Raw genomic sequence first — 26,936 nt, forward strand, 5'->3', positions numbered from 1 at the left:
TTTACTAAGTGAAATAAGTCAGAGAAAGACAATTCCCATATGATCTCACTTATATGTGGAATCTAAAGAACAAAAGAAATGAACAAAGAAAAACAGAAACAGATTCATAGATACAGAAAAACTGATGATTGTCAGAGGTGGGAGGAGTTTGAAGGGCTGCGTGAAAAAGGAGGATGGTTGGGTTTGGGTGAAAAGATGAAAGAATTAAGAAATACAAATTCATAGTTACAAAAAAAGGCATGGGGACGTAAAGTACAGCATAGGGAATATAGTCAGTAATATTGTAGTAGCTATGAATGGTGCCAGGTGGGTACTAGACTAATCAGGGGGATTACTTCAGTAACACATAAATGCCCCACCACTACGCTGTATGCATGAAACTAATATAAATAATATTGAATGTCAACTCTAATTGAAAAAATAGTAAAAAGAAGACAAAAGCATGTGTTACAGGCTAATATTTATGAGTTAGAAATGGGCAAAGAACTATGCACAGCGAAAGTGTCAAATTAATTTTTGATGATGAAGTGAATATTTAAATGAGTTAATATTTTAATGTAGACTTCTTCAAAGGTATCAAGCACTGTCCAAAATTCCCAAAAGAGACAAAATTACTTCTCTAGTTGGTAGACTTTGAGTGTCTAGGTGATTTCCTCTTATGATAAGTCTGTTGTTTACAATGCTTACATTGATGAAAGTTGGCGTGGGAAATGTATGAAGAGGCACTGACTTACAGGTTCTAGAAAAAAAAATTGTGCTTCTTTCAGTTTAGACCAGAGTTTTTTACCCTCAACCCTAGAGACATTTTGAATCATGTAATTCTTTGTTGTCAGGAACTGTCCTCTTCACTGTAGAATGTTTAGCAGCATCCTCGGCCTCTATCATATGCCAGTAGCACACCCCAACCCAGTTGTGACAATCAAAAATGTCTCCTCATGGATGGTTTAGATGCCTGACCACTGCACTGTACACCTGAAGTTGAAGCTGAATAATATTGAATGTCAACTATAATTTAATATGTATGTATGTATATATATATATATATATATATATATATATATATATATATATATACTCACACACACACACACACACACACACTCACGGGATATGGAGTACAGCATACAGAATAGAGTCAATGGAATTGTAATAGATATATACAATATCAGAGGGGCAACAGATTGGGGGGTTATCACTTTGTGAGGGGTGAAATATCTACTAAATTGTTTTGTACACCTGAAACTAATAAAAACAAATGTCTCTAGATATTTCTAAATGTCCCCTGGGTCAGGAAAGAGGAAATATGACACCTAGTTAAAATCCTACGTTAGACAACCACACCCAAGAAAAGATTGCTTTAATTGAGCATCCAACATGTTTTTATTGAAAAAGCAACAGGCTTATATGCCTGTAAGACTATCCCCATAGAAAGCTTGATGACACTTTGGAAGAGATAAAGACTCCAAAGTTAACGACAATAGTCCCTTTCTTTTATATTATTATATTTCTTACTCCTGAAGATGTATACCATCTGGTAAACCACATACTCCTCCAAACAGTCCCAGGAGACACCTAAGGCCAGGGTTCTTTCTGCTCCCACACATTCAGCTTTGACATATAAGGAAACTGAAAGTCAAATAAAAGTCAAATGATTTAAGGATCCATAGTTTAACTAGAACTTGGATTTCCTAACTCTCAGACCTATTTTTTTTTTCATTAGATAATGGTACCAAAGCTTTTCCACTCTTATCTCTTCCACTTTCTGTGATGTGACAGATCAGAGGACAATATTAGAGAGAAACAACCTTTTATCCTTCCGCTTTGTTCCTTTTTCTCTTACACCTATAAATATCTGGGACTTAAATATTCAAAGAGTTGAAATGGGAGAAAGTACTCAGCAAATTTAAAATCCTATCTCCCAAAGTCATGACTGCACACACATTCCAAATCTAGAAGTCCAATGGAGTTGTATTTTAATCACTGATTATGTCATTAGTTTTGTGAAAAATGTTAATTATCCATCTGAGAAATAAATTAATGTGGGTTTCATTGTATAATAAACACTCTTAAATAGAGTGCGGTAGTTAGCTCTTCATCACAATATAGAATGGAAATCAAACTAACATTTATGGGGGGAAAATGGCAATGAGACAGACACTGTGCTAAGAACTCTATGTACAGTATCAAATTGACTTCTTGTTTCCCAAATGGAAGGGTGACCAGACTGCAGAGTTTGACAGCAGAGTTAATGAGGCTACCTACCCTAATTGTCCCCTACAGGATAAGAAAAAGGCAGCATGTGGATTTGGGGTAGGTGATTCTTAATTATGAGAACAGAGTACTCTCTGAGGTACAAGTGGGGGACAGCTGCTAAGCATACTCTTTCTAAGAGGCAAGCTAAAAGATAGATACATTGCTTTACTGAGGAATCATGGAGTTTCATATTTCTACTCCAGAGGTCAGAAATTTGTGGCTAATGATACAAATCAATCCCATAGTTGTGTTTATTTCTAGACTGCCCTGTTTGTTTTTAATTTTATTGCTGACCAGTATTTAAATATTAGGAAATTTCACATACAAATCTAAATGTTTGGCTTGTCATGAAAATACAAATTCAAAAGGCTAGGCAACTCTCACCACGTTCCTTCATGGCAAAAATCAGTTAGAGGTGAAAAGCCTGAGTCCGCATTAGAAAAGGCCTGTGATGTCCAGTTCCTATAAGAGCACACAGCTCTCTATTCCATTTCAACACTTAAGGACTCTTCAATCATTTACTTTTCCAGCCCGGCCTATAGGCATTTTCATTTGCAACCTGTGAGTTCTGGAGTAACCTAAGCTGTTGCTTTTAGCTAGAGGTATGGTTTCACTTTCTTTGCCTTACCTTTTTTTTTATACTTGTACCTTACATATTCATGAAAATATTTGCCTCCTCAGAATTCAAAATGGGAGCTATTCAGGTACATTCCACATTCATACATTTAAAAAAAAATAGGGAGAATTAATGTAATAATATGCATGATAAACTGGGCAGTATTTTTGATTAAAATATAAATAGTTTTGAACTAAAGAGTGGGTGAATTATTGAGATACAGATGCAGCAATGTAATAAAATCTTACTGTTAATGTCACCATTTATTCTTTAATAAGATGTGTCTTTGCTATGATTTAAAGAAAAAGTTCCAGTTTTTGTGAAAATTATCGTTTGAGGGGGTTTCCTGAATGAACAACAACAATCTAATTGTTTTGTATTTGAAAGAAGGAAGATAGGTATTATGTCACCAAATTTCACAATGAACAAGAAAATTAGTTAAGTTCATATGCTTGCAAGGGTCACTTGATCTAGGAAAAATTAAACAGGATTCAAAGATTTATCAAAAGTATTTTACATGTCTTTGGCTCAGTAAAACCAGGCCTCACATTAGAGATTGTTTAATAATCCAGTATAGATTGCACCTACAGATTTATCCTCTCTTTCTCTTAGAATATTAACCTAGGTGTAAATTATATGAGGTCAGACAAGTTCACGAACTTGTTGCAGTGATGTTGCTAACCATTTTTGATATCAGAGGAATTATTCGTTATTAATTTGTACCAATTGGACAAACAGTTAACAAAGTTTACTATTTAGAAGTGCTGAAAAGGCTGTGTGAAAAAGTTAGGCGACCTGAACTTTTCACCAACAATTCATGGTTTTTGCATCACAACAATGCACCAGGTCACAAGGCACTGTCTGTGAGGGAGTTTTTAGCCAGTAAACAAATAACTGTATTGGAACACCCTCCCTACTCACCTGATCTGGCCCCCAATTACTTCCTTCTTTATCTGAAGATAAAGGAAATATTGAAATGAAGACATGAGGATGACATTCAAGACATCAAGGGTATACGACTACAGCTCTGACGGCCATTCCAGAAAGAATTCAAAAATTGCTTTGAAGGGGGGACCAGGCACTGGTGTCGGTGCATAGCTTCCCAAGGGGAGTACTTCGAAGGTGACCATAGTGATATTCAGCAGTGAGGTATGTAGCACTTTTTCTAGGATGAGTTGGCAAACTTAATTGTCTTTCCTCGTATATTTATGTAAGCACTTTGGCACTGTAGTCAGATATTTCTCTGAAATATAGCCATGACTGTGATATTTAGTAGATGCATTACTTTGATCAAATTATATAACCTCTTTTGACCTAATTTTTTTTCATTTGTAAAGGGGATAATAATACCTTCTTCACGAGGTTGTTTTGAGTAATAAAGTAATAATTTATGTGAAGTATTCAGCACAGATTATGCCACTTGGTCAGAGGTCAATAAACTGTACCCTTTCTCTTATTACATGATCTAGATTCAGCACTTCCAATCCTGTTGATTTTAATAGGGCAATTGTTCCTTAGAGGAAATTATATAAGGGGTTTCCATGGAAATTAAAATCAAATGTTCCCTGTTCCCCATTCTTCTACTCTCCTGAAGGTTTAATAATAAGTTCAATTTAAATGATTTCAGAGTATTGTTCATAGGATGAGTTCTATTTCTATTTCACTACAAACAAAATAACATATAAGTGTATGTGTGCTTATGATGTTTGTATGAATAAGGGTAAATACATGGAGTAATATATACTGGGTTATTAAACTCAAAAGAATACGATTGAAGAGCGGGTGGACATTTGCCTTTAAATGTACGCATCCTTGTATTGTTTTGTTTTTCTGGTAATTTGAAAAACACCAACTAAAGGAAACAAATTTAAAGAATAAAAACCACCTTGCTTGTCCCAATTGGGGACATACAGGAATATATTTATCCTGTATCTTAACCTGTATCTACTTAACTAACTGACTGTATTTACCAACATGTTCCTTTCCCTCTTTAAAATCTTAGCAATAATTACTGCATATTGACTTGTGTGGCAAATAGACTAGTCTGCATAATATGCGTATTCATTTCTTTTCACATCAGATGAGTTATATGCTTGCCAATAATCCATTCTACCTTTCCTCAAACCCTATTATAGCAATTGTACTTCTCATTGTAATTACATATTTGCCTTTTATGCAAAATGATAACATGAGTGTGAAAAGGAATACATTATTTTTGTAAAAACTGATTTGAATGCTTTGGAAAGATTCAATAAAAATGTGTTTTTTAAAATTGTTGTGAGGCAATAAGGAGAAAAAAATGTAAATCTATAAAAGTCTAAAAGCATTTTATAATCAGATTGATTTGAATTTGTTATTTACATTTCTATTCCTCTTTAAAGAAATTGAAAATTATAGAATAATGGATTATGGATGTGATATATGCAAAAAACTCTTCTGTGAGCTGACTCACATTCAGAAAATATCTTCTGTATATCAAATTGTCACCCAATAAACTTTAACCCTTTTGATGTGAAAAATAATAATAAAAAGACTGGTGAGTGAATGAATCTTTAGGCGTTTTAGCAAATAAAACAATGAAATATAAGGAGTATATTACATAGGAGGTCAGACAATTAACTTCATGAACTCATTCTAGAAAAAGTGTTACATACCTCATTGCTGAATATTACTACAGTCACCTTCGAAGTCCTCCCCTTGGGTAGCTATGCACTGATGCCAGCATCTAGTCCACCCTTCAAAGCAATTTTGGAACTCTTTTTCTGGAAAGACCATCAGAGCTATCGTTGTATTACCCTTGATGTCCTGAATGTCATCAACATGTCTTCCTTTCAATATTTCCTTTATCTTCAGGTAAAGAAAGAAGTCATTGGGGGCCAAATCAGGTAAGTAAGGAGGGTTTTCCAATACAGTTATTTTTTTACTGGATAAAATCTCCCTCACAGACAGTGCCTTGTGAGCTGGTGCGTGGTCTTTGTGCAAGAGCCATGAATTGTTGACAAGAAGTTCAGGTCGCTTAACTTTTTCACGCGGCCTTTTCAGCACTTCCAAATAGTAAACTTGATTAATTGTCCAGTTGGTACAAATTCATAATGAGTAATCCCGCTGATTAAAAAAAAAAGGTTAGCAACATTGTTGCAACCATTTTACGAACCTAATTATCAGACCGCATATTTTTCAGAGATTCTTTGCTTTTAGTAATTTTTTGGATTACCAGAACAATCACCTGTCTTGAATGTATCATAAAATGGAGTTTCTACCACATAGGTATGGAACTCACCACCATATCTCTGCACCAGGGAGGATGGTTTGGGAAAGATTACTCTGATACACCCATACGTAATAGCCACCTGCATGCATAGCCCTGTTTTGAGGCAGAAATATATAGATTCATTATAAAATTGTCAAGTCAGACTGTTTATTTAAGGGAGATCAAATGAGGAAGATACCTCACAAGATCTTCCCACAGTGAAGTCAGGCATGAAAAAGTGTGCTTTTGGGGCCCCAGTATTCCTTATGGTTTACCCCCAATGCCTGACATCCTGTGCTCCAAAGTACCAATATTTAAATACACCTTCATAATAGGAACTGCTCTATTGCTCTACTTTTTGTCAGCTTTCTACCTGCCCATATGATAGTTACATAAAGTACAAAATTTATTGGGATTAATTGCAACTACACTATGGATTTCATTGCTGAAAATTAGTACAGGGTACTGCATGCATAGCTATATTAACTAGAAAGAGATCGTCATTTCTATTTCAAAACTAATATTTTATTTTGGGAACTGAAAGATAATTAGAAGGCACATAAATAGGCAAAGTTGGAAAAATGGGGATAAGGTCACTTGCATCTACATTTTGTATATTTTATAGCATTGTTGGAGTTCCAAGAGAGAAGTCCAAATATCAAAGTGGAGCATCTGACAAGTTTTAATATTTTACATCATTTCTGAGTTATTATACCTTGAAATGTCCCCCCCATAGGAGCTTTGCCAGTTTAGTGTATAAAATAGGCACTATTTCCTCAAGAGGAATAAAGGCAAATAAGATGTTAAACGTGCTCATAGGTAACAAATACACTTGACATTTTTCTGTTGAACCTGTAGGTGTAGCGTCAAGTTATGATGAAAATGTGTGATGAATGGAAAGAGAAACTATTTTCTTAATGTATTTGACTCTTGGCTTTTTTGTGTGTGAGTAAGAAAAGAACATGGCTCAATTTCAAACTTCAAATCACAACTCTGAAAATTGCCTCCAGTTGCATACTTATCACCAAAACAAACAAACAAACAGACCCACTTAATTATGTCTTATTCACACATAAAGGAACTGAAATAGAGTCATAAACTTCCCTTTAAGGAAAAAGATTTTTGGCCGTACCCATATCCTATATGTTTGCTTACTCTAGTCCAGGCATGGATATGGAGATTATCAGGCAACACTGTTGGGATGACCAGCTAGTGAGGAAGGCTTAGAGTGTGAAACAGGGCATGAGAGTAAGTATTTTACTAGTTTCCAGTTATAGTCTTTTAGTGTTTGAACTAACAGACTGCCTAAAATTCTTTGGAAAATCCTTTCAGGACAGTTAGGTAACTGAGAAACCATAAGGAAGATATTAGTTCCTGAACATGAGATTTGAATAGAAGACCCAAAGTTCTCAATTATAGTGTCATGAGGATGCCAATAATCTCCAACTCTAGGAAGTATAAAGGAGTTTGAAGCTAGACCACTCAGAGCTTACTAGGTTTAATTTGTTACAAGTCCCTGCCCTATGAAGCATCTTTATTTGAGCTTACTGGCTTGTTTTACACCCACATAATTCTAATTCATCAAATCTTTATAGAGTGCAGTCACTATTCTTGGTGTTGGAGATATATCAGTGAATGATACAGGCAATGATCCTTGCCTTTTGGATCTTATATTTTAGCAGGGGAAACATTTATTTTTCTGGCTAAACAATAAAAATAAGAAATAATGTAGGGTGTTGCCAAGATAATACCTAAAGGAAGAGCATTTGAGGCTGAGGGAAAATTTCATTGATATGTCTTAAGGTGAGGGCATGATTGGGCTTTTGAATAGTGTGGAGGAACAGAATGAGTAAGGAGGAAAGTAGTAACAGATGGGGTCAAAGAGAAATGGCGTGAGTAGGAGTGAGCTGATCATGAAGGACGTATACCATTGCAAGGACTTAGAATTTCCCTCTAAGTAAAATTGGTTTTGAGCAGAAAATTGACATGATAAGACATTATCAGGATCATGCTGTTGTGTGGTGTACACTAGAAGAGAATAAGGATAGAAAAATGAAGACAAATTAGAAAGCTATCAGAGGTATTCAAATGAAAGAAGATGGTATTTTAAACCAAGTTAAAAAAAAATGGAGTTGGGGAAAAGCGATTTGATTCAAGATATATTTTGAATGTATAGCTAACCAGATTTTCTATTTCAATGTATATGGATGTGAAAGAAAACAGTCAAAGATGACTCAAGGGGGCTTGACTTGAGCAATGGGAAACAGAGTCATCATAAAACGATATGTGGAACATTGTGAGGAAGTAAGTTTTGATGTAAAAAAAAGATCTAGAGTTCAGTTTTAAACATGTTTAATTTTACATGACCATTATACATAAAATCAATATTGTATACTCTGATAAAAAGAATCACTTCATTATGTGTTTAAACTTGCTTTTCTGTAGGAACCCATAACTGAAATTAACTCAGATGTTATTGTGAATATAATATGATATATAAAATATTGCTTTAGGCTTAACTACTTTTTAAGACCCAGCTAGGGCAATAAGCAAGGTCAAACATATATAATTTTAAACATTGAACCATCACATTACAATTTTTCCAATTTGGTGGAGATGAATACATCATATAGATAATGTTGTGCTATCATAGAGTATTCAGAAACATTTTATATTTAAAATGCAAATCTAAAAAAAAGCAAATTTTCTGAAAACAGTCTTATAGCTGTGGAAGTCGTGTATTAAATACGGCTTTCTGTTGAGTTTCTCATTGTCATTGCTATAAGTTGGGAATAAGTCATCTTGGATTTTGTAACAACTGAAAAATATAACTTGACATTTTTAATATGAAGACCATAATGGTATTTAAAGATGAACTTGAGCTCTGCTAATTCTATTAAACTACAGCCTGCCAATGAGCAATAAAGTCTTATTAATCATTTTGTCAGATTTGTTTTCTGAAGCTAGTCAATATAAATTTGAATAAATAGGAGCATTTGACCCAGGAACCTTTGAATATTCTGAATAGAGATGAAGCAGCTCTAAAATATTTTACCTGTAATATGTTGGTATAGAGACACATCCGTGCCCCTGACAGCCACCTATCATGATTCATGGAACATATGCTCTGCCATTTTACATGTTCCAATATGTGAAGGATAGATAAATTTATTTTTAAACAATATTGTTAAGGTATTTATGTTATATTATGCAAAAATAGGTTTAAGAAAAACAGTTTTAACTCAGAATTTTTGTAGATGACATTGTTCAGTGACTTGTCACATCAAACTGCATCAAAATGCTGTGTTACATCAACGTAATGCAAAGTGATGCATGATATTCAAGCAATAGTAGTACCCCATAATGAGATGTGTCAGCATTTTTACTGATCACTTTCAAGGAGTACTTTTTTAGTAAGGATGCTTAGATGGAAAAAAAAAAAAAGATTTGTGCAGCTTAAGGTGAATTTGCATAATAAAAGCCATTATCTGCTTTATATAAACATTACCACCCTTTGAATTAGCTATGTGGCTCCACTTGCATGCATTATTTAGCAATAATAGGTCTGGGCTTTTCTTTCTGCCGTCCTTAACCATATTTCATCGTACACATCCAGAACCAGGACTGAAAAACAACTGCACCGTGTGTCAGTTGATGTTTAAAGAAAACAACAAGCTTTAGTACCAGTCATATGAAAAGTGCAAGAATTTGGTCTTAGACTATAACAATTACTCTAACAAGTTTCCTGAGACCATTTGGGCCTACTCTGGAAATCACTTATTGAACTGCATAGTGCTGAGAGTTGAAAACTGAGGATTTTTTAATAGGGTCACAACTACATTACACAAACTTGAGTCAGCTTAGCTTTTATGACTATGGTACAACCATCTACACTAGTTAGATGTGAGGACCTAAGAACACTGGGCTTTTGGCTCAAGTAGCGTAGACTTTGAGCTGAGTATTAGCTTAAACAAATATTAAGATCCTGTGAGAAGACCCAAAATAGAGCTTAAATGCAATTTAGCTGGCATTTAATAAATCTTACTGATAGGAGGTAAAAGAAATTCATTATGGTTTGAGTGGGTTATTATGTTCTCTGATGATGCTAGTGCTTTGTTTTCAACATAATTATTTATGCTTTAAGGCTTTTATGATGAAGAGGAGAAAGAGAAGATAAATGGTTCTTTTTTGCAAAAGCAAGGAACTTAACCAAACTTATAATTTCTTAAGGAAATAAGATTGGGCCCAAACATACGGATGAAAGAAAAAATCCATCATCTGGATATTTCCAAAATCCAAACTGTTTAACAATATATTCATCTAACTGAATTTTGTTCCTGGTCTTCTGAATGCCTTCTACTATACATCCTTAGGGTCTCAGGCCCATATGGCTTCTGAACAACTTGCCAGAATCCTTGGATCCGCATAGAACTAAATGGACCATTGGGTTAGAGGACAAACCTGTAATCTTTGTTTCTTATTAACTTTCTCAAGGATACTGTGCTGTTTTTTTGCTACCAAATGTTTTGTGATCTATTATGATATCTGGTAATAACACTTCAGAAAAAGGAAATACACATAAAGGTAAACATTTTAATTTATTACTTTCAAAACTCATATTCTGCATGCATAGTTCGTATATACTAAGTTAAACTTCTAACATAATTGTTGGATCTCCTTGTCTGATAATAAACACCAAATGATGCTTCCAGACTCCAGGTGGGCAACAGATATCAATAAAGGAATCAATTTTTCTGGAAAATATCATATGACAAGTTGTGAAAGTGCTTTATTCCACACTGTGTCCTTCTTAACATGTATCCCCAAGCCTTAGGACAGGATTTACATTTCATTAACCGTATCCAAATTAGCAGATATTTGTTCAAGGTATGGATTAAGTAAATATTTCAATTTCTAACATAAACCAACCCTTGAACCAGAGACCTCCTATTTAGCTTGTGTTACTCCTTGGAAGCTTCTTTCTTAAATGCTACACATCTTGAGTCCATCTTGTGATCTACTGCCAGTCTTGTTGAGAAACTAGTCCACTGGCATCAATAAGTATTTGTACTTAGTGATAAAAAAGGGCACTGGTTTTACTTTAGCATTCCACTGGACAAAAATAATTTTTTTGGATTTAAAATAAAACAAAAAGATTTGACCTACTTTCTGTTACCTGTTAAATGCTGCTTGAATTCATAGTGTGTACTGAAAATATTGCAAAATTTCAATTCCTACAAAAATGGTGCTGAGATTATTTCAAAACACTCACAAATGCTGCAAATATTGTGTGTGTAGGTGTGTTATCGGAAATAGTTTAGAATTAGAGTTATTGAGACCTCCTAATCACACAAGGATGTCTTCCCATTGATTTTATTGTTGCTGTTTCTACCTTCTTTGCTGACATGCTCCTGATTTTTAAAATGTATTATCTAGTTTAATCACGGAATGTAATGTTAAAACCCATATACCACAATAATAGGAGAATAAAAGAAGTATATTATATATCATTTCTTAACACCTCACTATCTTTTGAACACTAGTGGAATAGTATTGCTTGAATAATGTGACAAAAAAGCATTTGCTTGAATAATGTGCAAATGAATAATTTGAATAAAGTGACAAAAAAGCATTGCCACTGATTTGCTCCCGCTGGAGATGAAAGACAGTAAACTATGAGTCTTCAGCAGATTAACAGGGAGGTTGCTTTGTGTTTGTCTGACTGGTCAAGGACAATTTATAGTTGAGTCACTCTGAAGGAAAGACTTGTTGATTTGAGCACACTCTTATTATAGCTTTAGGTAGAGGATGATAGATTTTGCTGTCATTGTGATAAAGTGTAACTATATGCTTACAATACAAAAATTAAACATGAGTAGGTATGTTTGGTTCAGCTACTTAACAATTAATAATAAAAGCTGCCTTTGAGAAAGTGCTAAAGATTTCAATCCCAGAGACCCACAAACTGTCCTCAGTTAAAAAGTTATTTTAGTTCAGGTTTAAAGTTAAGTATTATGACTTTTGTTTACTTGCAGATATAAAATGCCCATTATTCTCCACACACCCTTACTCTGTGCCATTTTGCTTAAATTAAGGATATGTGTTTATTATAATTCTTCTTTTCAGATGTTCTAATTCACTTATAATAGCCTTGTGAAAATAGATAAAACATACTATTCTTTTTGCAAATTTCTTTCATGTTGCAAGAAGCAGAAATGATTCTCTTTCTATTGAAATGCTCCCCCATTGTTACAACAAGCAATTTAGTAAAAATAAAAATTTTAAAAACTAAATAAATTAAAATAGTGCCTACAGATTAAAGGCACATTGATCAATGCATCTTGATTTTAGAGAGAGAATTTTTTTACTTATTTATATAACTTATTATATAAATTTCAAGAACAATGATGTAAAAATCTTACTATTCATTATATTTTGCCCCAATGTTTTTATTATCACTCTTTCTGCCATACTTTTTTTTACCCTATTATTTATGCTGTGGTAGATGGTATAGTTGGACCCTATATTTTACTCCTCCTCATATCTACACTCTTTGCGATGCAATTTTGCAGTTAGTCTAACAAAAGTCAACATGTGCTGTCTAGTCCCTTTACTTTGGGGTGTGGCATGTGACTTGCTATAGACAATGAAAGGTGGGTAAAGGTGTGGCAGTGTGACAGATCTGAGTCTACTCCATACTTTAAGAATCCTCACATGCTTTTCTGTTTGCCCTCTTGCACCTCTATTTTCACTATGAGAAAAATGTCCCTCAGGGGACTGGGTAATTGTTGCTTTGTCAGCCTGACTCCCAGAATGAAATAAATGGAGCAGACCAGAGTACAACACATAGTAAGAGTGTCAAGCCCAACCAGATGTAGAAATTGAAGCAGAGCTACACAGCCAAGCCAATCCTAGATCAGCTGACTCCCAGCCAATTAGTAGACATGTGTGAGTTAAATGTTTATTGTGGTATGACACGGACATTTTGAAGTTGTTTATTGTGCAGGAATAGGTGACTGATGCGTAACTAACCACATATGACTAGTTTCACATTTTTCTATGTACAGTCTTTCCTTAACCTTTCTTCCCCCAGTGTCATTGTGCTATCGTTTGGGACAACATGGAAGGATCTTGAGATTATCATGGTAAGTGAAATAAGTCAGACAGAAAAAGTCAAGAACCATATGATTTCACTTCTTTGCAGAATATAATACAGAAAGCAACAAATGAATAAAACAAACAAATCTCATAGACACAGACAACAGTATATTGGTTACCAAAGGGAAATAGGGGTGGGGGAGGTAGCAAAAGGTAAAGGGGATCAAATATATCATGACAGAAGGAGATTTGACTTTGGGTGGTGAACACATAATGCAATGTACCAACGATGTATTACAGAATTGTACACTTGACTCCTATATAATTTTATTAACCAATGTCACCCCAATAAATTTAGTAAAAAAGAATTGAAAGAAAGGACTTGAATTGATATCTGTATATCACATTCACAGCAGCGCTACTCACAATAGCCAAAAGGTAGAAAGAACCTAACTGCCCATCAACAGATAATTGCATAAATAAAACATGGTATATTAACACAATGGAATATTATTCAGCCATAAAAAGGAATAAAATTTTGATACATACTATAGTGTGTATGGACCTTTAAAACCTTATGCTAAGTGAAATAAACCCGACGCATAAGGACAAATATTGTATAATTCCTCTTATATGAGTTATCCAGAAAAGGCAAATTTATAGAGATAAGAAATAGAATAGAGTTTGCCAGAGGCTGGGGGTGAGGGAAAAATGAGTTTCATTGTTTAATGGGCACAGAGGTTTTGTTGCGAATGATGATAAATTTGGGGTATAAACAGTGGTGATTGGAAAATATTGACAATTTATTTATTTAATGCAACTGAATTGTACATTTTATAAATCGAAAAAATAATACATAGTTTTTTTTTTATATTTTACCTACAATTAAAAAACATTTAAAAATCACATTAATAAATTCTTCTGATAGCCTCCCAGATCAGGAATTGGTGTTTGTGAACTTCTGAAATGGAAGATCTCTCTGGTCTCTCAGAATTTTAGACTACATTTCTAGGATAATAATCAAGTACCTAGGCTACATTGTGGGTTAATAGTATTTTTTGCCTAAAATAATTTTGGTTGTCTGTTACTCTAGCTCTTCATTTTCAAAATCAAGAAATTTTTTCAAAGCAATTAGCTATTTGTTCCACGTATGCATAGAACCTTCTTCTTTCTTTGTCTATTTTGTAAACAAAGTATCAAATTTGTACTCATGGATAAACAATCTAAAGAAGCATGTTTTCTTTATTCATGTTTTCAGTGAATTGAAATTCGAGAAAATGGAGAAATGCAATAAGACTAAAGAATAAAGGAGAACAGAACAGCACTTTAAAAAATCAAAATAATTCAAAAGCAATCTTAAATATGAAGAGATATACTGAATTCATAGATTCAAATACTCAACATACTAATGATGTCAATTAGTTCAAATTTATAAATAGATTTAAGACAATTACTATGAAAACCTAAGCATGATTTTGTAAACATAATTATTCTAAAATGTATTTGGAAAGGCAACAAATTATCTAAAATGATTTTGAATAACAAGCATAACATACCCATTGTAAATAATGCTGCAATGAACAAAGGAGTGCACTTATCTTTTCTAATTAATATTTTTGTTTCCTTTGGATAAATGCCCACAAGTGGGATTACTGGTTCATAACATGGGTGGACCTAGAGGGCATTATGCTAAACATAACAAAACAAAAACTGACTCATAGAAACAGAGATCAAAATGATGTTTGCCAGAAGGAAAGGTGACAGGGGATGGGTGACAAGGGTGAAGGGGAATATAGTCAATAATATTGTGATAAGTTTTCACGGTGACAGAAGATTATTAGACTTGGTGAGTTGGTCACATTGTAAGTCACATAAATGTTGAGTCACTATACTGTACACCTGAAACAAGATAATATTGTATGTCAACTGTAACTAGGAAATTAAAAAATATATATATATTTAAAAAACACATTTAAAAAAGAGTGGAAGAGAGATGGAAGAGAGTTAGAGGAAGACGTGACTATGGGAACAAGGCACAGAGAGATGTAACATCACTGGCTTTGTAAATGGAGGAAGGGGACCATGAGAAAAGAAATGTAGGCATCTTCTAGAAGATGGAAAAGGCAAGGAAATAGATTTCCCCCTTGAGCCTGCAGAATGGAACACAGCTCTGCTGACACCTTGATTTTAGCCCAGTGAGACCCCTTTCAGACTCTGACCTCCAGAACTTAAAAAAAAGAAAAAGAAAAGATTTCTACTTCACCAAAAAGCAGATGCTGATATATTTTAGACTGTTATGTGCACAAAATAAAATTTAAAGGATTCTCTTTTTTAAAATAAAAGATGAAAACAATAAAGTGGGAGGAGTCACTCTCATGGATATCAAGACCTATTATAGGGGTATAGTAATCAAAACCTTGTGGTTTTAGTAAAGGTGTAAACATATAGAATAATGGAACATAATACAGAACTCAAAAATAGATCACCACAAAATAAGCCAGTCTCGAAATATCACATTGTCTTAATATATGATCTCATGTATATAATGTTTTCAAAATGACAAAACTATAGAGATGGTGAATAGATTAGGGGTTGTAAGGGTTTGGGACGTAGAGGGGGAAAGATGGGTGCAATTATAAAGCAGTAGCATGACAAGTATCTTTGTGGTGATGGAAAAGTTCTGCATCTTGATTGTTGTGATAGTTACATGAATCTATACATGTAATAAATTGACATAGAACTGTACATGTATATTGTACTAATTTCCACCTCCTGGTTTTGATATTGCACCATCATTATGCAAGATGTAACCATTAGGGGAAACTGGGTGAAGAGTACATGGGGATTCTAATATCTTTGCAACTTTTGGTGAATTTATAATGATTTCAATAATGAAAAAATTAAAAATAATACTCTAGTGAAAGAAGACTTTTTTCAAGAAAAAAACCAGCAATAAACAAATGGAAGTAAAATCAGTACATTTTAAATCAAATTAAATCAGTAATCACAAAGCCACATTGCAGGAGAATTCTATTTTGCTCTGTACACAGAAAGGAAATGAGAACAACAGGGTTTCAATTCTGTCATTATCAAAATGAGGTGGACTACAAAAGAAAGCATTGGTGGTTTTCTTGCGAATACTGAGGATATCCTTAATGTTCTTAGGAAACATGACTTATGCTTAGAAATGTCTTTTATGGTTATCATAGTAATGACCATCAGATGAATATTCATACTGATGGTCATCATAATAATGACCATCAGATGAAAAGCCTTCATACACTCTTGCAATTTATTTCTTTTGAAAAGTTCAGCTTGCTTAGTTCCATGTCCTTATTTTCTGTGGAAAATAAGTAAAACAAAACAATTAACAAGAAGTAAAATTCACTAACACCCCTATTGCCGCATCTCTTAAATTTTAAAATACCACCTGCATATATATGATCATGTTATGGTTCTCAGTGCACATAGGTTGATGGAAGGGACTTACATTCTATATGAACACATTTATAACTTTACTTTGGCCTTAATAATTGTACCTGCAGATTAGTTTGTGAGTTACTTTTGAATATATGTAACCTCAGTATGACATTCTTGCTATTCATTTTTTCATTTTTGATTAAGTGTAGACTCTCCAACTCTGTATTCTACTGAGGAGCTCAAAATCAGTATAAATAGATTTCCAGATGGTAGAATAGGTAAATTCTGTGCCTGCTGCCTCCCATGACCACATTAAATTTACAGCTGAATTGTAGAATAATCAACCTCGAGAATCATCTGAAGACTTGTTAAACAGAACTCTTATAACTAAGTGCATAAAAAAGAGACCACATTGAGATTAGTAGGAAGGGTGGAAATGCAAAATGGGCTGACCTCAAACCCACAGGTAGTGGTTGAGCACTGGAAGGGACATCTTGGTGGCAGAGGTCCCCCCTGAAGAGTGAAGTGACCCAGGCCCACACCAGGAGTCCTGTGCCATGAAGAGGAGTCCCCAAACATCTGGCTCTCAACATCAGCTAGGATTCCGCTTGTCCCAGTGAGACAGAAGATGTCCTCTTAAAGAGTCCACACACAGTATCACTCTTATGAAAGCACTCACCCCAGACTCTGGAAGATGGGAAGCAACTTGACAGGTACCAGAGATATACAGAGAAAGAAAGATTTTTGGCTGCAAGCCAAGGGCTAGAGGAACAGCTGCCATTAAACTTGCATGGAGCCCAACTCACATGTACCCTACTGGCAGGTGCCATCTTTCCTGTGTTGAGCCTTCCCCTACATGGCCAAATCTGAGAACACACTCTCAACTCCTGGGTGACCAGCCCAGTCCCACAAGCTGTGGGAAGCTTTTACAGCAGCAGACAATCGTCAAATCCTGTGTGGTTGCCTGGGAAACATTCACTGGCGGGCAGTTAGTTTCAGTTCATGATGCAGCCTTTCTTGGGGGGCTCTTGGGGATCTGCAGGCTTGAGGCAAGTGGAGGCTGGCCACAGTATTCTCTGGGTGTTTTGTGGGCTGGCCATAGGCTTAGCAGCATGCAAGAAATAAATCTGCATTAACTTTGTGAACACAACCATCTCCACTCAGGTGAATCCCTGGGACGATGCACCACCCAACTTGAGTGGGATCACCAGGGACACTGACAGTCCCACGATGACCAGCTCAGCCCATGCACCTCAGGAGGCTCTTTTAGTGTCTGAGACTTACAGGGAGCTGGCAGGTAGCAACCAGACTAGGGGTGCTCTGGTCTTTTGTCTAAGCTGCCCAAGTACCAATAACGGTGGCAGCTGGTCTTAGTTCACAGCAAGGCCACCCCCACATTCCTCCAGGTTTAGTACAGGCAGAAACCAACCACATATAGCTTTGTAGCTCATTAAAAGTAACCCTGAGATGGTCACAGAAAATGGATAAAATTGGTCACATGGGAGACCCTTCCCAAAGGCAACAAAGCAACACACTAAAGGCCAGCTACAGACCAACAAGACCACCATCTGATTAGCCACACAAGTGGCACACCCAAAGAGTGGTCTCAACAGAAACAAGAGCCCACTGGGGTGAGTCCCCCTCTGAGGGGACAGGCCCCACATAGCAGCTCATATGCTGTGAATATAGACAATTCTCACAAGTAATCAGCCTGAGTGTCAATCCCACCCACTTATGTGCCAAAAGCATTCAAGGCTCAACTAAAAGAGGAGGCACACAAAACACACACAAGGGGCACTGCTGGAACAAAAACACAGGTGATAAAGGAGAATGAGCCACTGGACTGCACAGGACACCTAACATTTAAGACCACTGGCTAAAACTGAGAGACACAGGAAAGATACAGAATACACAGAAACAAACATAGAGAGGCAGCCAAAATGAGGAAACAAAGAAACATGTTTCATATAGAAGAATAGGAGAAAACTCCAGAAAAAAGAACTAAACGAAATGGAGTCAACCAACAAGCAGAGACAGAGTTTAAAATACTGGTTATAAGAGTGCTTAAGGAACTCAATGAGAACTTTAACAAAGAGACAGTAAGCAAAAAGAAGGATATAGAAACCATAAAGAAGAACCAGTTAGAAATACAGAATACAATAACTGAAATGAAGAATACACCAGAAGTAATCACCTGCAGATTAGATGAAGCAGCGGATCAAATCAGTGATTTAGAAGACAAGGTAGCAAAAAAATACCCATTTGGAAGAACAAAAAGTAAAAAAAAAAAAAAAAAAAAAAAAAGATAGTTTACGTTATCTGTGAGACAACATCAAGTGTAACATTTGCATCATAGGAATACCAGAAGAAGAGAGAGGGAGCAAATGATTGAGAACCTATTTGAAAATAATAATGACGGCAAGCTTCTCTCTCTGGCAAAGAAATTGGACATACAAGTCAAGAAATGCAGAGTCCCAAACAAGATAAACCCAAACAGGCCCACACCAAGAAACATCATAATTAAGACACCAAAGATTAAAATCAGACAGAATCTTACCAGCAGCATGAGAAAGACAATTAGTTACTCACAAGGGAGCTCCCAAAAGACTATGAGCTGATATCTCAAAAGAAATTTTGCAAGCCAGAAGGAAATGTCAGGTAATATTTAAAGTGGTGAAAAGCAAAGACCTACAACCAAGACTGTTCTGCCCAGCAAGTCTATAATTTAAAATTAAAGGAGAGATAAGAATTTCCCAGATAAGCAAAAGCTGAAGAGATTCATTACCACCAAGCAAGTATTAGAAGACATGTTAAAGTGACTTTTTTTACAAAGAAGAGGGAAAACAAACAAAAAAAGATAAAAATATGAATAATAAAATGTCAATAACTATGTATCTTTCAATAATCACTTTAAATGTAAATGGATTAAATGCTCCCATCAAAAGACATAGGGTAGTTGAAAGGATAAGAAAACAAGACCTATTCATGTACTTTCTACCAGTGACCCACTTTAGATTGAAAGACACAGATAGACAGAAAGTAAAAGGATGGAAAAATATATTTCATACAAATGGAAATAAAAGAAAGAAGAAAAAGCTGGGGGAACAATACTTATATCAGACAAAATAGACTTTAAAACAAAAACTATAATAAAAAAGGGCACTGCATAATGATAAAGGGATCAATTCAACAAGAAGACATAACCCTAGTAAACATGTATTGACCCAACACAGGGGCATGTAAATAGATAAAGCAAATATGGACCAAAATAAAGGAGAGAATGACAGAAACACAATCATACCAGGGTGCATTAACGCCCCTCTGAAACCAATGGACAGATCTTCTGGACAGAAAATTAACAAGAAAACAGAAGCTTGAAATTACACACTAGACCAGATGGATTTAATGATATTTTTATAGCATTACCCTCATAGTAACATAACATACATTCTTTTGAAGTGCACATGGTACATTTTGTAAAATAGACCACATAATGGTCTACAAAACAAGTCTCAATAAATTTAAGGGGATTGAAATGATATCAAGCGTCCTGTTCTACCATAATGGTTTGAAACTATGAATAAATTAAAAGAAGAAAAATGAAAAACGCACAAACACATGGAGGCTAAATAACATAGTACTAAACAGTGAATGGGTTAACAATGACATCAAGAAGAAATCAAAAGATACACTGAGACAAATAAAAATGAAAACACAAACCCAGTATTTATGGGACACAGTGAATGCAGTCTTAAAATGGAAATTCATAGCAATACAGTCTTACCTCAAGAAAGAAGAAAAATCTCAATTAAGCAATCTAACTTTATACTTAAGGGAACTAGAAAAAGTACAGGAAACTCCAAAGTAAGTAGAAGGAAAGAAATTATAAAGATCAGAGTAAAAATAAATGATATAGAGGCCAAAATTAAATACAAAAGATTGATGAAACCAAGAGCTTGTTTTTTGAAAAGATAAACAAAATTGATAAACATTTAACCAGATTCATCAAGAAAAAAAGACATAGAACCCAAATAAATAAAATCAGAAATGATAGAGAAGTGACAATGGACACTACAGAAAAAAAAAAGGAAGGAAGGAAGGAAGGAAGGAAGGAAGGAAGGAAGGAAGGAAGGAAGGAAGGAAGGAGGGAAAGAAGGAAGGAAGAAAGGAAAAAAAAAAAGTTCAGAAAACATTATGACCATTTTATGCCAACAAATTGGACAATTTGGAAGAAATGGATACATTCCTAGAGCATAAGTCTTCTAAGGCTGAATCAAGAAGGAAGAGAAAACTCTGAGCAGACCTATTACTACTAATGAAATCGAATCAGTAATCAATTAGCTCCCAACAAACAAAAATTCTGGACCAGATGGCTTCACAGGTAAATTTTACCATTCAAAGAAGAATTAACACCTATTCTTCTCAAACTATTCCAAAAAATTCAAGAAAAGGGATGGCTCCTAAACTCATTCTATGAAGTTACTTTGATTCCCAATGCAGGCAAACACATTACCAAAAAGGAAAAATGTCCAGGCCAATATCCCCGGTGAATATAGGTTCAAAAACATCAGCATAATATTAGCAAACCAAATTCAGCCATACATTAAAAATATCATACATCACAATAAAGTGGGATTTATTCCTGGAATGAAAGTGTCTCAATATATGCAAATCAATTAATACAATACACCACATAAAGAAAATGAAAAATAAATATCATATGATCATATCAATAAATGAAGCAAAAGCATTTGACAAAATACAGCATCCAGGAAAGTGGGACTGGAGCTAACATACATCAATATAATAAAGGTGACATATGACATTTCCACAGCTAACATCATACTCATTTTTTGAAAGGTAAAACTGTTTTACTGAAGAGGACGAAAAAGACAAAGATGTCCAATTTCACCACTTTTATTCAACATAGTATTCAAAGTCCTGGACACTGCAATCAGAAATGAAAAAAGAAATGAAAAGTCATCCAAATTGGACAGAAAGAAGTAAAACTGTCACTATTTGCAATGACATGATACTATATATAAAAAACCCTAGAGTCCACCAAAATGTCTTAGGACTGATACATGAATTCAGTAAATTAGTAGGATAGAAAATTAATATTCAGAAATCAGTTGCATTTTTTATTCATCAATAGCAAACTATGAGAAAGAGAAATTAAGAAAACAATCCCACTTACAATTACATCAAAAAAATATACCTAAGAATAAATTTGACCAAGGAGGTAACAGACCGTCCTCAGAAAATTGTAAGATGTTAAAGACAGAAATTGAAGAAGATATAAATGGAAGCACATACCATGCTCTGCTACATGAAGAATTAACAGTGTTAAAATGTCCATACTACCCAAAGCAATTTATAGATTCAATGCAATCTCTATCAAAGCACCAATGACATTTTTCACAGAACTAGAACAAACAGTCCTAAAATTTATATGGAACCATAAAAGACCCTGAGTAGCCAGGACACTCTTAATAAAAAAGAGCAAAATTGGATGAATCATGATACCTGGTATCAAACTATACTACAAGGACACAGTAATCAAAACAGCATGGTATTGACACAAAAACAGACACATAGATCAATGGATAAGAATAGAGATTCCAGAAAAAAACCCACTCTTACATGGTTGTTTAATCTATGACAAAGAAAGCAAGAATATACAATGAGGTAATGACAGTTTATTTCATATATGGTGCTGGGAAATCTGGGCAGATACATGCAAAAAATGAAACTGGACTACTTTCTTACACCATATACAAGAATTAACTCAAAATGGATTAAATACTCAAATGTAAGGCCCAAAACCATAATGCTCCTAGAAGAAAATATAGGCAGCAAACTCTCAGACATTACCTATAGTAATATATTTTCTGATATATCCTCTTGGGCAAGGAAAACAAAACAAAAAATAAACAAATAGGATTATTTCAAACTAAAAAGAGTTTGCACAGCAAAGGACACCAACAACATAAGGAAAATACATTTTATTGACTGGCAGAATATTTATACCGATGATACATCTGATGAGGAATAATATCCAATATTAATAAAGAACTCATGCAACTCAGCACCAAAAAAGCAAACAATCCAATTAAAAAATGGGCAGAGGACATGAATAGACATTTCTCCAAAGAGGACATTCACATGGCCAATAGATATATAAAACAATGCTCAACGTCACTTAAAATCAGACAAATGCAAATAAAACCCACAATTAGATAGATACCACCTCACTTCAGTCAGGATGGCTACCATCAATAAATCAACAACCAGGAGTGACGTCATAAGAATGGCGGCAGCGAGGCACATTTTCTGAGTTCTCCTCCGGATCCTAGTACAAACGGGACATATAACCCATCAAACAACTCTTTGCTCATCACGCAGAACAGCGGGGAGACTGGTGGAGGAATTACCTGAAGGTGAGCGCTGATTGCGAGCAGGGGAGAAGGAAGGACAGCGAAGTGGAAGCAGGCTCCCCCCACCACGGCCGGCTATTGACCGCCGTTGCGGCGCCCAGGACGGAGCGCAGACTCGTGGAAGAGCCCAGGACTGACGGCGACCGCTGCGCGAATCTCAGGACGGAGAGGAGACTCGTGGAAGGTTTGCTTTGGGGTGCGCTAGTTGGGCAAGCGGGGGAGGAGCGAGGAGGGCAAGAGGAAACGCGCCGCACTCACCCCACCACCCACGGTAGAGACACAGCCCTGTAGCGTGCCCACAGCAGCAGCGGCAGGCAGCAGCCGGGGCTCTAGAGTCCCACGACACCCCACGGTGCAGCGGAGAGCTCAGGGTCCAGGAGGTGGGCTCTTTCCCTGCGTCCCACAGCTGATCGCTCCCGCCGGGGCGGGCAGCTCGTGGGCCCTAGGGCAGACAAAGAACTCAGACGCCACACCTGGGCCCCTCACCGCGCTTTTCGAATCCTCTCCCCGCCCTTCCAGAGACTTAAACTGACCCCTGAACTGAGGAGTAGTGTCAGATTACAGAGGGGCGTCTGTGCTCAGGCGCTGGGAAGATTGGCAGCCAGCTCTGACCTTCAGAAGAGGCTTGGAGGAGGGGATTTCCCCTGGACGAGGAGAGAGGAGACTCCCACACCCCCAGCCACCACCTTTTCGGGCCTGCGGGAGGAGTGTGATGCCGATGGTCTGGGAGAGAGAAGACCCCTCCATCCCCAGCCCCCACCATTTCTGGCTGGCGAGGGGCAAGGGCAACCGCGGAAGCACTCCCTGAGTTCAGCAGTAAGTGGCAGACGCAGCTCCCGGCTTTCAGCAGCTTAGAAATCTCCTGCCCCCTCCCAGACACCCATGGAAGGAGGGCCCTAAGACTCAGGAGTACTGGGCACAGGGCTGGTGGAGCAAGTTTCAGCGTGCATTTGTGCAGGAAAGGACAGAAACTGCATGGTCTCTCTGAAAACTGTCATCCAGACCCCTCAGCACCTCGCATTTAAATCTACACTCCCAAATTCACTCTGGGCACCAGGTGACCAGTGCTGCCTGTGCAATAGGCAGGGAACTCTTTGGCACATCGGAGGACAACCTGGAGATTACTTCGTGGGCTTAAGCCAAGACTGGTGCTGCTTCCTGTTTTGCTTTGCTTGTTTTTTTGTTTTTGCTTGTTTTGATTTGCTTTGTTCTATTTATTTCTTTGATATCCTCGCCTATGTTGAGTGCGGATGGTTGGTTGTATTTTACATGTGAATATACTTGATTTGTTTTCTTTTTTGTTGTTGTTGTTGTACTTGGTAATTTGATTTGTGCTGAAACGGCACTAAAAGGACCCAGATTAATAGGAACAAGATTCAACATATCCAGAAGCCAATGCTAGACCAAACCAAAGTACTACCGGGTTTGACCTACAAGTCACACACCCAGAGGGAATTCTCTGAAGGGACAAGAGCCCATAGAGGCCAAACCTCATTTAAGTGGCCAACCCTCACCCAGCAGAACACCCTGCGGTGGGAAGAGACAAGTCTCACAACTAGATAGCCTAGGAGTTAAACCCACCTACTCACAAGCTAAAAGCAATTAAAGTTATTCTTAAACAGGACAATATACTAAACACATGAGCCACCTTTGGAGCACATGCAGAGAAGAAGAACGAAGTAGTCCAAGTCAAATATAAAGGACACATACTATATAAGATAACCCAGCAAGTAATAAAAGCTCTAGGGGATCTTCCTAACACATCAAAGAAAACACAGAGAGTCAGTCAGAATGGGGAGACAAAGAAACATGTCCCAAATAAAAGAACAGAAGAAACCTCCACAACTGGAACCAAATGAAGCAGAGGTAACCAACCTGTCAGAGACAGAGTTCAGAACACTGATGATAAGAATGTTTAAGAAGCTTAGAGAAGACATAAAGAAGGATATAGAAATCATAAAGAACAACCAGTTAGAACTAAAAAAGGATGTAGAAATCTTAACGAACAACCAGCTAGAAGTAAAGAACACAATTACCGAAATTAAGAACTCACTTGAAGGAATGACCAGCAGGTTAGAGACGCAGAGGATCGAATCAGCGACTTAGAAAACAAGTTAGCAGAGATCACCCAAACTGAACAACAGAAAGATAAAAGAATAAAAACCAATAAAGATGGGTTAAAAGACCTCTGGGATAACATCAAGTGCAACAACATGTAAATCATAGGAATACCAGAAGGTGAAGAGTGGAAGCAAGGGATTGAGAACATATTTGAGGTAATAATGTCTGAAAACTTCCCTAACCTGATGAAGGAAACCAACATACAAGCCCAGGAAGTGCAGAGAGTTCCAACCAGGATAAACCCAAACAGGCCCACACCAAGACACATTATAGTTAAAATGGCAAAGCTTAAAGACAAAGAGAGAATCCTAAAAGAAGCTAGAGTAAGACAGAGGGTTACATACAAGGGAACTCCCATAAGACTATAAAATGACTTTTCTACAGAAACATTGAAGGCCAGGAGGGAGTGGCAGGAGATACTCAAAGTGATGGAACACAAAGGCCTACAACCTAGATTGCTTTATCTAGCAAGGCTATCATTTAAAGTTAATGGAGAGATAAAGACCTTCCCAGAAAAGAACAAAGTGAAGGAATTTATTACAACCAAGCCTACATTGCAGGAAATACTAAAAGGACTTCTGTAAATAGCAGAAAGATGAAAACAATCTACTACAAATTTAAAAATGGCAATAACTATGCACCTATCAATAATCACTTTAAATGTAAACGGATTAAATGCTCCAATCAAGAGACATAAGGTGGCTGAGTGGATAAGGAACCAAGACCCTTGTATATGGTGTGTAGAAGACACTCATCTCAGATCAAAAGACATACAAAGGATGAAAGTGAAGGATTGGAGTAAGAGATTTCATGCAAATGGAAGCGAGAAAAAGCTGGTTTTGCAATACTTATATCTGACAAAATAGACTTTAAAATGAAGAACATATTAAAAGACAAAGATGGGCACTATATAATAATCAAGGGATCAATCCGACAGGAGGACATAACCCTAGTACACATCTATGCACCTAACATAGGATCACCTAAATACAAAAAACAGGTACCGATGGACATAAAGACAGAGATCAACAGCAACACTATCATAGTAGGGGACTTCAACACACCTCTGACAACAAGGGACAGGTCCTCCAGACAGAAAATCAATATGGAAACAACAGCCTTAAATGATACTTTGGATCACTTGGATTTAATTGATATTTTCAGAGCATTTCACCCCAATGCTGCAGAATACACGTTCTCTCAAGTGCACATGAAACATTTTCCAAGATAGATCATATGTTAGGCCACAAAACAAGCCTTGATAAATTTAAGAAAATTGAAATCATACCAATTATCTTCTCTGACCACAGTGCGATGAAATTAGAAATGAACTACAGGAAAAAGAAAAAAACAGGAAGACACACCCAGTCATGAAGGATGAATAACATGTTACTAAATAATGAAAGGGTCCACCAGGAGATCAAAGAAGAAATCAAAAGATATCTCGAGACAAATGACAATGAGAACACGACGACCCAAAATCCATGGGATGCTGCGAAAGCAGTCCTAAGAGGGAAGTTCATAGCACTGCAGGCCTACCTAAAGAAACAAGAAACATCACTAATTGACAGTTTATCTTCACACTTAAGGGATCTGGAAAGAGAACAGCAAAATAAGCCCAAAGGGAGCACAAGGAAGGAGATAATAAGGATCAGAGCAGAAATAAATGAAATAGAAACCAGAAAAACAATACAAAAGATCAATGAATCCAAGAGTTCGTTCTTAGAGAAGATAAACAAAA

The sequence above is a fragment of the Rhinolophus hipposideros genome, assembly GCF_964194185.1.
Source record: "Rhinolophus hipposideros genome assembly, chromosome: X".
Taxonomy (NCBI): Eukaryota; Metazoa; Chordata; class Mammalia; order Chiroptera; family Rhinolophidae; genus Rhinolophus; species Rhinolophus hipposideros.